Genomic DNA, 15,055 nt, shown 5'->3' with positions numbered 1-15,055 from the left:
AACACAGATGGGAGTCAGTGGACAGATAATGCCTTCTGGGTAGACACAATAGAAACCAACTGTGGCTAGCTTAAGCAAAAAGGGGGGCTTTCTAGAAAGGACCTATGGAACCTCTCAAAGCTGAGGGGCTGCTGAGGTCCAGGAGGGAGGCAGGTAGGAACTGGGACAGTAGGCTCCAGGACCTCAGGGCAGGGCTGTGGGCGGCCCCTTGGGAAGAGATGCACTCCATAGAGCTGTGAGATCACCGCCTGTGCCAGCCTTGATGCCTTTACTCCTCACCCAATCTAAAACCTGCAAAGGGCCCTTTGGCCGCAATACTAACCCCAGGCCCTAAGAAACAACCTATCCATGTCGCAAACTGGGCTCAGAGCCAGTACAGCTTCCCTATTAAGGTTTTGCCAAGCTCGGGTTCATTCTGAGCTTCTTAATTAAAAAAACAAAAAACCACTGGGATGGTCTGCTGCTGGTCACTCCTTCAGCTCCCACAAATCCTTGCGACCAATCACTACCTAGTGGCTTGCTCATGGTAGGGAGAGAGGTGCTGTCTAAGGTGAGGTATTAACTGCAGGAGGGGTCCAACACACTCGGAGCATAAACGGTAGAGATTTTTATTTTTACTTTGGGGAAAAGAGTTTTGAAATTCTGTTACAATACTATATTATTATATGTCATAATATGGTAAGTACTATTTAATTTAGGCAATGAATAAAGAAGATTGGAGAAGAATTGATGCCTTTGAATTATGGTGTTGGCAAAGATTATTGAGTAGACCATGGACTGCCACAAGAATGAACAAATCTGTCTTAGAAGAAGTACAGCCAGAATGCTCCTTAGATGCAAGGATATGAGACTTCATCTCACGTACTTTGGACATGTTATCAGGAGGGATCAGTCCCTAGAGAAGGACATCATGCTTGGTAAAGTAGAGCAGCAGTGAAAAATGAGAAGACCCTCAATGAGACAGATTGACACAGTGGCTCCAAAAATGTGCTCAACCACAGCAAGGATTGTGAGGATGGTGAAGGACCGGGCAGTGTTTCGTTCTGTTGAACGTCATAGGGTCACTATGAGTCGGAGCCGACTTGACAGCAGCTAACAACAAAAACAGTTTCATTTGGACCAGACAAATCCAGCATTCATGTCGTGCAGGGCTGAGCTAAAGTTTACTTTTTTACTGTCAATCAAAGATAGTGGAAACAGGCTTGGAGGGGGAATGGGTTGATTTCTCTTAAGACTGGGGCATTTTCTGTGCATCTATCTGTATCCAGATATGAAGAAGCTCATTAGAAGAAGTTCTCTAAATTTCGTCTTGGCTGACTCTCTCTTTTGGTTGTATGTTGTTAGTCATTAATCGAAGTGACTATTAAAGTGAGTAAGTTGCTGCATGACAGTAATAAAACGGCACTTCTTTTACAATGCTGACTGGTTCTCTAGGCTTCCCTCCAGTTTAGCCCAGGTTGGTAAGACTTGGCTCCCTTTTGTATGTCTGCTGGTCACTTCCCAGAGCAGAGCAGCTGTTGGTTACTCAGCTTCACCGAATGCTCTTAGAGTCTGAGAGGGGCTGTGGGGGTCCCTGAGGGCAGGACCTTCTGTCCAACATTGTCAGTCCGAGTGCATTTTCAAAAATTCTCCACCCTTATTAAGGATTATGCATCAGTTTGTTTCTTTCTGTCATGTGGTAGGAAAGTGGAGCTTAAGTATTTTTTAAGTTCCTGAGATTGCTAAAAATGTTTTTTTTTTTTTTTAATGCAAACTTGAATGCTATTCTAAATTCAATGCTTAGTATTAAGAACTAGGTTTGGAGATTCTGAGAAGAAAAGATTGCTTTGAACTAAAAAAAAACAAAAAACTCCCCAGGAACGTATATGAGATGTCACTGTGAGCAGCCATTAGGTGAGGATGCACGCCCTGAGACCCCCCCTGGCTGGGCTTAGAAATGTAACACAAAAACAGAGGACACACATGTGGCCGCTGTAGAGTCAGGCAGAGAGGACCTCATCCTGAGGAGCGTGAGGTCTGCACCCTCAGAGCTGGGAAACAAAGGGGTCACTAAGCTCAAAAGCCATTGTTGCCTGCTGGAGGAAAGATACTTTGAAAATCTCCCAAATGCAATCAGTTATTCTCAAGATTGTCTGAGACCATTTTAGCATAGGCAAGTTGTGCCATAATCCATGTGGTGGCCACAGCTAAGATGGAATACCAGCAGCAGGTAGTGCTCTTCTCTAAGCAGTCCGGAGCAAGTGGTGTTTTCACACTGTGCTGGGAGCCCACACAACACCTGGCAGTATGCATCTCCCCATCGGGACTGAAAACCAGAGCCTCATGGATGAGACATCCAAGGAGACAAGATCAGGAGGATCTCACCCATTGGCCAGGTTTAGTGGCCCTTTAGAGGGACATTCAAGAGCAGCAGATCAGGAATGCCGGCCCCAAGTCCAGCACCCACACTGGGCCCCTGACCTGTCACCTCTGCTGCTTGTTCTCCTGTGGAGAGACACCTCAATTACAAATACCCAAGTCGGCTTTGGAGGGAAGCACTGGAACCCTTATCCTGCAGATTTCCTGTGAAGGAGAAACTGGAAAAGCCTAACTAGATTTGGTTCTTCAGAGGCTCCAAATTGGAAGCAGATAATGCTAATATTTGCTGTTAACTCCTCCTGTCCGATGCCCTGGTGGTGCAGTGGTTAAGAAGTATGACTGCTAACCAAAAAGTAGGCAATTCGAATTTACCGGCCGCTCCTTGGAAACCCTATGGGGCAGTTCTACTCTGTCCTATAAGGTCACTATAAGTCAGAATCAACTTGACAGCAATGAGTTCGGTTTTTTTTTGGGGGGGGACCATCTTTACTAAGCCCTCCCCCAGTGCCGAGAAGGTACCAAGGTCAGCAGGCTTTGGAAGCAGATGATGTAACTTGCAATGTTAGGCAGATAAGGACTGTTCCAGAAGATTTGTGGGGGATTCCTGAGAGCAGGATTGTTCTGAAGAGAAACCCTTGGACACTTGGAAAAAATAAAAAATAGAAGGTGGTTGGTGCAGAAAATAAGACAAGCAACTGCCACTTGAGTATTGAGTTCTCCCTGAGCCCAGGAAACTTCTTCATCCTGCAGGCAGAGCCCAGGATGCCCTAGAGTTCAGAGAGCTGCCCAGTGGCATCCTTATCTGTAGCTATGGAAACAGTGAGACAGTTGCCTCCTTGTCGGCTTTTGTACTGGAGACATCTTGCTGTCAGTAGTGTTTAAAGTTGGCTTAAAAAAAAAAAAAAAGACAACCCAAATCTCTGCTTTTGACACTACGCAAAGGGGCCTGTGGCATGAAGGCAACCCTCCAAGTCCCAGCACGGAGCCTGTCACACTCTGTCCCCCAGATGGAACTTCCTGTCTGCTTGCTCTTAGCAGTGATATCTTGGGTTCAAATGAGTTTATCCTTCATGCCGGTTCCTGTATTGGTGACTTGTCCCAAGATTCAGAGGGACAAGACACAGGCCTGCCTCAGCCCTGGTTACAGGTGTGCTGAGGTGATGCCCATCTTGAACACCAGATGGTGGCAGTTTTGAGCACAAAACCCATCCCCTTTTGTTTGCTTCCAGGTTCAGACTTTCCAACCAAGCCCTCATTAAGGAACTGCTAGGGCCAAGATGGGGGGAGTCAAGGGAGAGAGCAACTCACAATCAAGGAGGAAGACAAATGGAATGCAAGGCAGGCTATGATGGAACCATGAGAAGGGTGGCTGAGTTGTGTGCCTAGGGGATCAGAGAGGGCTTAATGAAGGAGGTAGCATTTTACCTGATCTTGTCTCACCTGGCCTGTCTTTACTCACATCATATAAATATATATATTTAAACAAAAGATACTCTGGTACTTACAGATAAAGGACTCTCACTTTCATGCCCAGAGAAAGGATAAAATCTACCATTAGAAGATAGGATTGCTGAATTCCGGAAAACAAGCCTGGGATTTAGGAAAGGCAAGGTCTGGGGGAAACAGCCAATCATCCAGGACCTTTAGATGAAGTAAAGAGAGTATAGACAAGGAAAGACAAAGCATTTCATTTGTGTAGACTAAAACGGTTTCTCACCAAATTCTATCAAAAATGCTGTGGTTGTTGTTAGGTGCCAATGAGTCAGTTCCAACTCACAGTGATCCTGTTTACAACAAAATGAAACACTGCCTCGTCCTGCGTCATCTTCACAATGGTTCTTATGCTTGAGCCTGTCGTTGCAGCCACCGTGCCAATCCATCTTATTGAGGGTCTTCCTCTTTTTCGCGGACCTTCTACTTTACCAAGCATGATGTCCTTCTACAGGGACTGGTCCCTCCTGATAACATGTCCAAAGTAGGTGAGATGAAGTTTTGTCATCTTTGCTTCTAAGGAGTATTCTGGCTGCACTTCTTCTAAGACAAACTTGTTCGTGCTTTCGGCAGTCTGTGGTATGTTCAATATTCTTCACCAGCACCACAATTCAAAGGCATTAATTTTTCTTCAGTCTTCTTTTTTCATTGTCCAGATTTCCCATGCATATGAGGTGATTGAAAACACCATGGCCTGGGTCAGGTACATCTTATTCCTTAAAGCGACATCTTTGCTTTTTAACACTTTAAAGAGATATTTTGCAGCAGATTTGCCTTATGCAACCTGTCTTTTGATTTCTTGACTGCTGCTTCCACGGGTGTTGATTGTGGATCCAAGTAAAATGAAATCCTTGACAACTTCAATGTTTTCTCCGTTTATCATGATGCTGCCTAATGGTCCAGTTGTGAGGATTTTTGTTTTCTTTATGTTGAGTTGTAATCCATACTGAAGGCTGTAGTCTTTGATCTTCATCAATAAGTACTTCAAATCCTCTCCACTTGTTAGCAAGGTTGTGTCACGGGCATAACGCAGGTTGTTAATGAATCTTCCTCCAATCCTGATGCCACGTTCTTCTTCACATGGTCCAGCTTCTCAGATTATTTGCTCAGCATGCACAGTGAATAAGTATGGTGAAAGGATACAACCCTGATGCATACCTTTCCTGATTTTAAACCACTCAGTATCCCTTTGTTTTGTTTGAATGACTGCCTCTTGGTGTATGTACAGGTTCCTCATGAGCACAGTTAAGTATTCTGGAATTCCCATTCTTCGTAATGTTATCCATAATTTGTTATTATCCACATAGTCAAATGCCTTTGCATAGTCAATAAAATGCAGGCAAATATCTTTCTGGTTTTCCCTCCTTTCAGCTAAGATCCATCTGACACCAACAATGATATCCCTTATTCCACATGCTCTTCTGAATTCAGCTTTAATTTCCGTCGGTTCCCTGTCTACATACTGCTACAACTGCTTTTGAATGATCTTCAGCAAAAAAAAAAATATATATATATATATTAAGCTAACATTATTCTATTTTTGAAAATCACAAGCAGGTAATACTACATGAGATATGTCTGAAATAAGCAATGCTACTGAAATACAGCTTAGTGTCTGTCTTGGGCTGAGTTTCCCCAAAAGCAGACTCAAGACAAGCAGTCGGGTGCAGGTTGTTTATTTAAGTGATCTCAGGGAGCACAAGGTAGGAAGTGGGGAGGGGATGAGAGAGGGAAGGGAGGAAAATAAAGAAAGGATGTATTAATGAATGGGACACTACTGTGGGAAACTGAGACTTAACCCCTCTAGGGACTCAGTATAGAACCATGTAGAACACATCTTGGAATTCTCCAAGTGGAGGATAGAGACTGGGGTGCATCTTCACTGACTCCCAGTCCATTAGTTGATGGTTCTCCTGGAAGTATTAACTCTCTTGGAAGCAACCCAGCAAGCTTTGGTGATGACAGAAAAAGCCCTCGGGAGAGAAGAGAGATGCAGTTGTTTGAGATTGGAATTGCTACTGGGCTTTAGCTCAGGTGGGCTGAGAGGACACGGGGTAGGGCAACAGCAAGGTCTGCTACAATGTTATAACCAGTACAAGATGCTCGACCCAAACTACAATTTACATAGTTTTTCTCCTTTAGTTTGGTGATGCTATAAAGTATTCCCTTAGTGATGTTAAAGTGCCAATGTTAAAAGTTGTTTCTTGAGGTATTTTAGAGAAGATGGCAGCAGGGTTGGAGCATAATTTTGAATCTGCCAATAAAAATATAAAGACTAAGTAGATAGCAAAACAAATCCCATGGGAAACCTTTACAACAAAACTAGTAGACATTGTATCCCCTAAAATACCAAAATATTAGCAGATGGGGACAAGCCACCAATACTTCCAAAATCTGCATGGTATTAGTACCTGGCAGAAAGAAACAAAGGGAAGAAGCAGGGTGCTCGACAGTCCTGAGAACAGGTATAGTATAGTGATATATACCCCAAAATAGCCAATAGGTAGTCACTGGAAAGCACAGAGATCCAATATGAAAGCAGTAGCTAGAACTGGGAGGGGTTTGCCCACTCCAATAGTGTTTAAGAGCAAATGGTCTTAGATCTAAAGGAAATGGGACAGTTTAGCCCTTGTGAACTCTTGAAACTGACAAGCCAGGCTTTCCTCCCAAAACAGGGCCCCACAATGAGGAGAAACTACTGAAAGACAAATAAAAATTGAACAGGGTAGGGACAATAGAGGAGAAGGAAACTGAAGGTCCAGATAAAAGTGGAGATATTTTTATAAGAACCAGGAAATCTCAGGAAACAAGCTGCCATATTTTGAACACTACATAAAAATAGTAAAAGAGGGAGCCCTGGGAAGTTAAAATAATCCTGAACTCCACCTCCTCCTAAAAGTCAACAAAAATTAATTTCATATTTTAAAACATGAGCAACAGAGAAAGTTCAAGATCATATCCCATATAAACTTATTTTTTAAAAAATAGAGAGTGTGGAGTAGAATAACATTTCTGTAGACAGTGAAAAACATGTCAGAAAGACATGCCCATAGAAAAGTTATAATCTACTATTTCAAAATAAGCAAAACAGGATATTAAGAAAAAGATATGATCAAACAACATAAATCAGAATTAGAAAAACTGAGAAATGAAATGACAAACTCAGGAAATAATTAGATGTTAAAGAAAATTTTTTCAGAAATGAAGAATAATAAAAAAGAATACAAGAGTGAATAAACGCAACACATAATGCCTTAGAACAAATATAACAGAAAAAATAGAAATTTTTTAAAATCAAAAAGAAATAAACACAATACAAAGGATTCAAGAGACAGCAACACATCTTGAAGCTAGGCAAAGAAGATCCAACCTACAGAGAATAGGAGTATCTGAAGGAAAAAAAAAAAAAAACCTAAGTAGGAAAAATTTTATAAAAGGTTTGAAACTACATATTGAAAGATCACACCATGTTCTCAAGAATACTAACCCAGAATGACCAACATCAAGGCATTATTTTACCAAAATGATGTGACTTTAAAGAAAAAGAAAAATCCTTTTAGTATCTAGCTAAAAGTAGCACATGACTTTAAGGGGATTATGATCAACTTTTTTATGTAACACTTATGCCAGAAAAATATACAGTATCACATTTAAGTTACTCAAGAAAATAAAACGTGAGTCAAGGATTTTATATCTAGGGAAACTGACTTTCAAGTATAAAGGATACAGACAAACTCATCAACATGGAAGAATTCAGGAAATATTGTTCCCATGAACCCTTCCAGAGACATATACTAGAGAATGAGTTTCAGACAACCAAAATGACTAGACATCAACATAAGGATCTGGCTATTAAATATATAGTTATTTGTAGAATTAAGAATAAATAAAGTTTAAAAAGAAATGAGAATAATATGTAATGGCTATATGCTCTAACAATACAGATATAGTACAATTATTTGTAAATACGAGAAATAAGAGAATGGAGAAAATATATGGAAAAAAAATTTAACTGTTTTCAGTAATGAGTTAAGTGGGGCAGTATTAATATTATTACTCTGAGACTATTGTGGAATAAAGCAATGAATAATTGTTGGATATTTTAATTCTGTTATCTCCTGTGTCCTTGAAAACTAGGTTTCTTGGGAAAGAAAAAAAGAAATTCAAATATTAGAAGAAAGAGATTAAGTAAATCCTCCATAATTCTGAATTGGAATTGGAAGAATCAGTATAGGCTCATGAGGTATTTTATCTTCTTTTAAAAAGAAATAGTGAGTGAGAAAGAGAGGGAGAGGGAACTTCTTCACTAAAAGAAACCAGGACTTCTTGGAGAAATGGCTGATTCTTGTCTGAAGCAGGAAACGAGCCTAGAACGTTTATCATATCAGATAGCAAGAGGGCTAATAGAGACTAGAAGATCGTGTCAAAAGGATTCAGGAACTACCTATAAGAGGCTACCACTGGTCAAATATGGGACAATCTGAGCTTCAATAGAGATTATAATTATAATGGATTAAGACTCATCAAATATTTTTAAGCCTTTTAGTTTATAAAGTTACAAAAACATGGTCACCTCCAAAGGATGGTACAGAACAAATGCATTATCTTGAAAACTGATAAATAAAGGGAAAGTATCAATCATTTGTTCTGCCTTTAATATGTGAACTATACCACTGGGTAACCAAATGGCAGCTGAGTGGAAGCATCTCTTTATAGAAATACTCAAGTTAGTATATGAAAAAAAAAATAGAATTTGAATTTGACCATTTTGAAACCCCCCAAAGAATCAACAGAGCTAGGCATTGTGTAGCAACAGCTGTTAACATCTCTCTCTCTCTCACATGCACATACACACACAAAAGAGGCAACCATACATGAGTCACCTAATGGAAGAACTCAACCCCATCTATGGTCTTACTAAAAGACTGAATCTGAGTCTGATCCAGCCCCTGGATCCAGCTGCCAGTTTGCAGGAAATAGAGAGGAACATGTTGAACTGCACCAAGAATATTAGTCAGCAAAATCCAGACAGTGAGAAACTCTAGATTTTACCCAGGTTTTTTTTTTGTAAAAAGGCCCAGGTTCTTCAAGTGATAAATTGTAAAGAAAAGAGAGATGGAGAAAGATCCTGCAGGCTAAGAGACTCAAAAGATAGATTAAAAAAATGGCAAGACTGCATCATATATTTAGGGAGGCACACTTGGGTGATAAAATTATAAAGAAAGACAGTGAATTGATTCCTGTAAATGTCAGGATGGGGGTCACTTTCGCAGGGAGGGAGGCAGTTGAGATTTGAAGGAAGCACGTGAGGCGCTTCTGGGAATATTTGCAGAGTTCTTTGATCTGGGTGGTGGTGGTTATAATACCACATCAAACTATACATTTGTTTGGCTTTTCTTTTAATAATAAAAATATTTTTATTATAAATATCTTTAATTTTTTTTTCCCGGTCCCCATTCTCCAAAGGCAATGTTTGTGGCTATGACACTATAAAAATAGTGTGGAGGCAGTATCTGAACTCCTCTAACTTCACGAGGGGGAAGGAGAATCAAGAACAACAGCCCAAGGCTGATTCCCATGAGCTAGAGGTCAGACATGCCTCCACCCTCCAACCTTTTTTACCAGTTCTGACACTAGTCATTCCTCCCATGGAACTCTCTGCTTCTCTGCTGTGTTTGATAATTTATTGCAATGGCCACGCAGAACTCACAGACAATTCTCACAATTATGGGGTTTATTAGAGAAGTAATGGTTACAGTCCAGGTTCAAAGCACTCAGGAAACAGTTCTTTGATTAGAATAGCCTCTCTTCAGCTGTACCTGCAGGCACACCTCTCTCTGTCTGGCCCCTTGGCCTCTGTCCTGCTTGGGGAAGTGTTACAAAGCCCATTCAGCTCTACCAATAAGTGCCCCAAGGCACCCCACCTTCATCCTCGGAAATCCAAAATTGGGGTGTTTGGAAGGTAGCATGTTTAAGGTGGTTTAGATGAAATTAGTGCTGTAGTGGTTAAGAGCTCAACAGCTAACCAAACAGTCGGCAGGTCGGATCCACCAGCCACTCCTTGGAAACCCTATGGGGCAGTTCTACTCTGTCCTATAGGATCGCTATGAGTCGGAATGGACAGGGTGGCCCTACTCCTAACCAGAACCTTTGGAGCTCTACTTTGAAAGGGAGGAGTAGGTGGTTCATGGGGCAGGATACCATTTTCTCTCACCTGGCTTTTGTTTACCAGTCTCTCCCCAGGCCACAAATGCTGCCCACTCTTCAGTGTATACCTCCACCCCCTTTCCTAAAGGACAAGTTGCAGAAATCCCAGGGACTCTGCTTCCCTACAGTCAGATCTCTGAGCTATATTTTCCAGAGAGTCATTCTCTGTGACTCATTCAGTTGTAGAGAGGACTCATTCATTAACTTTATTATCCTAGTAAGCAGCAGGCCCAGAGTGAGCAAGACACGCCCGGACGGACCCTCACAAAGCTTACAGCCTGGGAGCCCCTGGGTGGTACACATGGTTAACACACTCAGCTGCTAACCAAAAGGTTGTTGGTATGAGTCCACCTAGAGACACCTGGGAAGAAAGGCCTAGCAATCGACTTCCAACAATTCAGCCACTGAAAACCCTATGGAGCACGTTCTACGCCGATGTACGTGGGGCCACCATGAGTTGGAATTGGCTCCACAGCACCTGGCAGAGGCGGTAGCAGACACTAAAGTTTCTGTGTCTAGTGATTTCCGGAAGTGGTAGAAGCTCCCTTGTTAAAAAAAAAAAAAAAAGGATAAAAATAGGATTGAATCACATATCTCTCAGGCGACCCTTGTCACCGTCGGTTTAAGTACAGTAAACCCATTTTGAGAGTATCACCCAGGAAGCGTAAACTTTATTTCATCGCATCGTATAATCCCCTGTAATGGAAAACCGGTAATGAAGATGCCTGCAGCAGGTGCAAACGGCGGTTTTGCATCAATAGAAACTTCAATTCTAATTAATCTCTTCTCGGCCAACGTAATTGAGTCTTCATGGGGACCACTGGACTCACCCCGCCCCCACCTCACTGTTGCCTTTGACAGGTCTGCCTTGCCCCCTGCTGTGCTGAAATTTGTCTGGAAACAAAGGGGAAAGCAGTGCTGATCCCATCTCCCGCGATGTGGGTTCGCAGTGGAGTCTCTTTATTTCCATCATCAAGTTATTACTGACATCCAAGGCTCTGAGCGCAGTCTCAGAGGCCTTCCCTTAGTATGTAAATAGCATCCTGCTTTGTTATTTATTTCTTAGCTCTCTTCTTCCCTCCCCGGCCCCCAGGGTTTTTTTCTTTCAAAGACATCACAAGGGTCACATCTCTCTTTGCTAACGCTGCACTCTCCACTTTAGCAGCATAAGAAAGAATTATGAGCAGGGCGAGTGCCCGTGCCCTGTGCAGGGTGTGTGTCTTGTCGCCTCTCCATCCTCCCAGGTTGAGGCCATAATTCATGCATGGGTGACAGCCAGTTTAAAAGCGATCACTGGGAAGCCACAAGAAAATGCACAGAATTCATAAGCTCCCAATAGTGCCTCGTCTGATCTATTTCCTTCATTACTTCCTTCTCCCAGTGTTAAATTGTGACCATCCTTAGTGTTGAGCAAAGTTGCATCAGCCTAATGTTCAAACCAGCTCTGTTAATTAAAATGCTCCGTTCATGCTGATTTCCAATAGTCTTTCCTCCCAGCAAATGTGAACACACAAATATACACCAAAGCCCAGGCTTTGATTGGCTCTTCGTGCCCACGCAGGGCAACAAGCCAAGCAGAGATGGGGACTCTGCCCACAAGCAAAGAATTGTTGTGGAAAGAGGAAGCTGCAATTTTGGAGGCCTCTGTTGAAGCAGAGATCATAACCCCGTAATGAGAATGAGTGCTTTGCTAGGGTGGGTGGTCTCAGGGTCTGGGATATGCCTCAGTGTCTTGGAAAGCTCTGCACCTCGTGTTGCCAGAGATAGATCTGGGTTCCTGCCCAGCCCAGGTGAGGCCCAGAACACCATCAGGTGAGGCCCAGAGCATCGTCAGGGATGCCTGGAGCAGCATGAAGGCTCTGCCCCTCCACTAGCCCATTAAACATATCTCTACCAGATACTCTTTTTCCAACTGACAGATCAAAGGCCCAGTCAGGAATTCAGGGCTGGGCCTGGGCAGAAAAGTGGGGTCTATCCCCGCCCCCACCATAGTTCTTGGACCTTGTTGTTTCCAAAGCCAGGAACACTTGCCTTGGTTTCATATTTATGGGAATAAAGACCACCAGGGCCAGCCAGGCCCAGCAGAAAGCCCAGAAGAACCAGAGTGAGGCGTGGGAATGGGGTCTGGTTAGGCTCCACGCCTTTAGGATTTGAGTTCCTTGGTGGGGTTTGGGGTCAGAGGGTCAGAAGGACAGAAGGCTTTCTCTGGGGTCTTGTCCTACCCCAGCTGTTCCCTCAAGGACTTTGAGGTATTTCTGGTGCCCTTGGTCGCGATGAGTTGGAATCAACTTGGCAGCAATGGGTTTGGTTTGGGTTTTTGGGGGGACAAACAAACCCCACTCCACTCTCAAACTCCTCACAGAGCCCCTGCCAGTCCCCATCACCCTGATCTCTATGCCCCATGAGACCTGTCTCTTCTTGCATCCTTGCTGCCCCTGCCAGGATGAGTAGATATTCCCTGCTCCTGTGGGCACTGAGCTGGCTTCTTCTCTCCTTATTTGCCAGATCTAGGCTAATCCCTGGCCACCACTTGCTCTTCTACTGCTATGATGTCTGGATATGGTGGGTAGGGAAGAAGTCTTAATGGCCATCCAGAGGACAATTGACTTGCAGCCAGTCCAGAGGTGCTGGCTGGAGCTACAGTGGTCTATTGTCTCCCAGGCCTGTTCCCCATTCTCACACCACACCCTGAGGTCCAGCAACCCTCACTGACCTGGAGATGACCACTGTGGCCCCAGAACCATATGAGGCTGAGCCAAGGAAGGTCAGAAAATGGAGGAGATTGGGGAAGTCTTGACTATAGAGGGAAAAATTGAGTTAACACCACTGCCTCAGGCACACTGAAGGCTGGGCCACAGCCCCTTGAGGCCTAAAAACTTGAGATTTTATGGATCACTTTGGAGGCCTGGTGGCGCAGTGGTTAGGTAATCTGGCTACTAACCAAAAGGTCAGCAGTTTGAATTCATCAGCCACTCCTTGGAAATGCTATGGGGCAGTTCTATTCTGTCCTATAGGGTTGCTGTGAGTTGGAATTGACTTGATGACAATGGGTATTTACATTACATCCAAAAACCAACGACAAAAACAAAATCTCCCTGTACCCCTTCCTCAGGTATAACCCAAAATGTAGACATTCCTCTCCAGAACAGAAAAAACGGAGGCTGGGGCCTGATGTCAGATAGAAAACAGTTTGGTTCCTGCCATTCTTGAACCTCTTTAAAAGAAGCATGAAACTCATTCCTGGACTTGGTCCCCAAGCTGAGCAGGGCTCTGGGGTTTTGACACCTAAGGCTTCATCTCAACACAAGGCCTGATGTCCTTTGTCACAGATCCTACACAAGCTCCCACACAGCTCCTGTCCTTACCATTGGTTATGGATTGAAGTGTGCTCCCCAAAAGATATGTTGAACTCCTATCCCCTGGCACCTGTGAATGTGAGCTTATTGGAAATAGGGTCTTTGAAGATGTTATTGGTTAACATGAGGTCATACTGAAGTAGGATGGACCCTATGATCATTAAGGTTGTGTGACAACTTGGTTGGGCCATGATTCTCAGTGGTTTGGAAGTTTTGGTGTAGCTTGGCAGTTTTATGATGATGTGATCACTTCCATGGTGAGATCTGGTACAATGTGACCACTTCCATGATGGGATCTGCTGTGAGAAGCCAGTCAGTTGAAAGGGAGTTTCTTTGAAGATGTGGCCTGCATCCAATGTAGGTGGACTCTCTGGCAAGGCTAGCAGACTTTTGCTTGCTCTGAATCCTGCAGCTGGCTCCTGTTGGTCTGACTTCCAGCTCTTGGGACTTGAGCTAGCAGCTTACTTGCTGTCTTTCTTGCCAGTCTTGGCATTTGATGGTCTTCACAGCCTGTGAGCAAGAGCCCTGCTGTCTGACCTGCCAATCTTGGGTTTGCCAGCCCCTATGGCTACATGAATAAGGGGAAGCCTCCAGCCTGACCTACAGACTTGGGACATTCCAGCTTCTACAACCATGTGAGTCATTTCCTTGATATAAATCTCTACATATGTTTATATGCTTTACTGGTTTTGCTTCTCTAGAGAACCCAACAGTTGTCATTCCTGTCATAATAGACTATATGATTGTCTGATTCAAAATGGCCAATGTCAGTCCATTTCACCTTGCCAACGCCTAGGCTATCGATGTTTATGCATTCCATTTCATTTTTGACAATTTCCAATTTTCCTAGATTCATACTTCGTACATTCCAGGTTCCGATGATTAATGGATATTTGCAGCTGTTTCTTCTCATTTTGAGTGATGCCACATCAGCAAATGAAGGTCCCGAAAGCTTTACTCCATCCATGTCATTAAGGTTGACTCTACTTTGAGGAGGCAGTTCTTCCCCAGTCGTCTTCTGAGTGCATTCCAACCTGGGGGGCTCATCTTCCGGCACTATATCAGACAATGTTCCACTGCTATTCATAAGGTTTTCACTGGCTAATTCTTTTCAGAAGTACACTGCCGGATCCTTCTTCCTAGTCTGTCTTAGTCTGTAAGACCAGTTAATACGACTATTATTCAAATTTACACACCAAACACTAAGGCCAAAGATGAAGAAATTGAAGATTTTTATCAACTTCTGCAGTCTGAAATTGACCAAACATGCAATCAGGATGTGTTTATAATTACTGGTGATTGGAAAGTGAAAGTTGGAAACAAAGAAGAAGGATTGGTAGTTGGAAAATATGGCCTCGGTGATAGAAACAATGCTGGAGATTGAATGATAGAGTTTTGCAAGACCAAAGACTTCTTCATTGCAAATATCTTTTTCACCAGCATAAATGGTGGCTATACACATGGACCTCACCAGATGGAATACACAGAAATCAAGTTGACTACATCTGTGGAAAGAGACAATAGAAAAGCTCAATATCATCAGTCAGAACAAGGCCAGGTGCTGACTGTGGAACAGTTATATGCAAGTTCAAGTTGAAACTGAAGAAAATCAGAGCAAATCTACGAGAGCCAAAATATGACCT

Source organism: Elephas maximus, chromosome 21, assembly GCF_024166365.1.
Source record: "Elephas maximus indicus isolate mEleMax1 chromosome 21, mEleMax1 primary haplotype, whole genome shotgun sequence".
Taxonomy (NCBI): Eukaryota; Metazoa; Chordata; class Mammalia; order Proboscidea; family Elephantidae; genus Elephas; species Elephas maximus.
The sequence above is the reverse complement of the archived record's forward strand: the minus strand, read 5'-3'. Positions refer to the sequence as shown.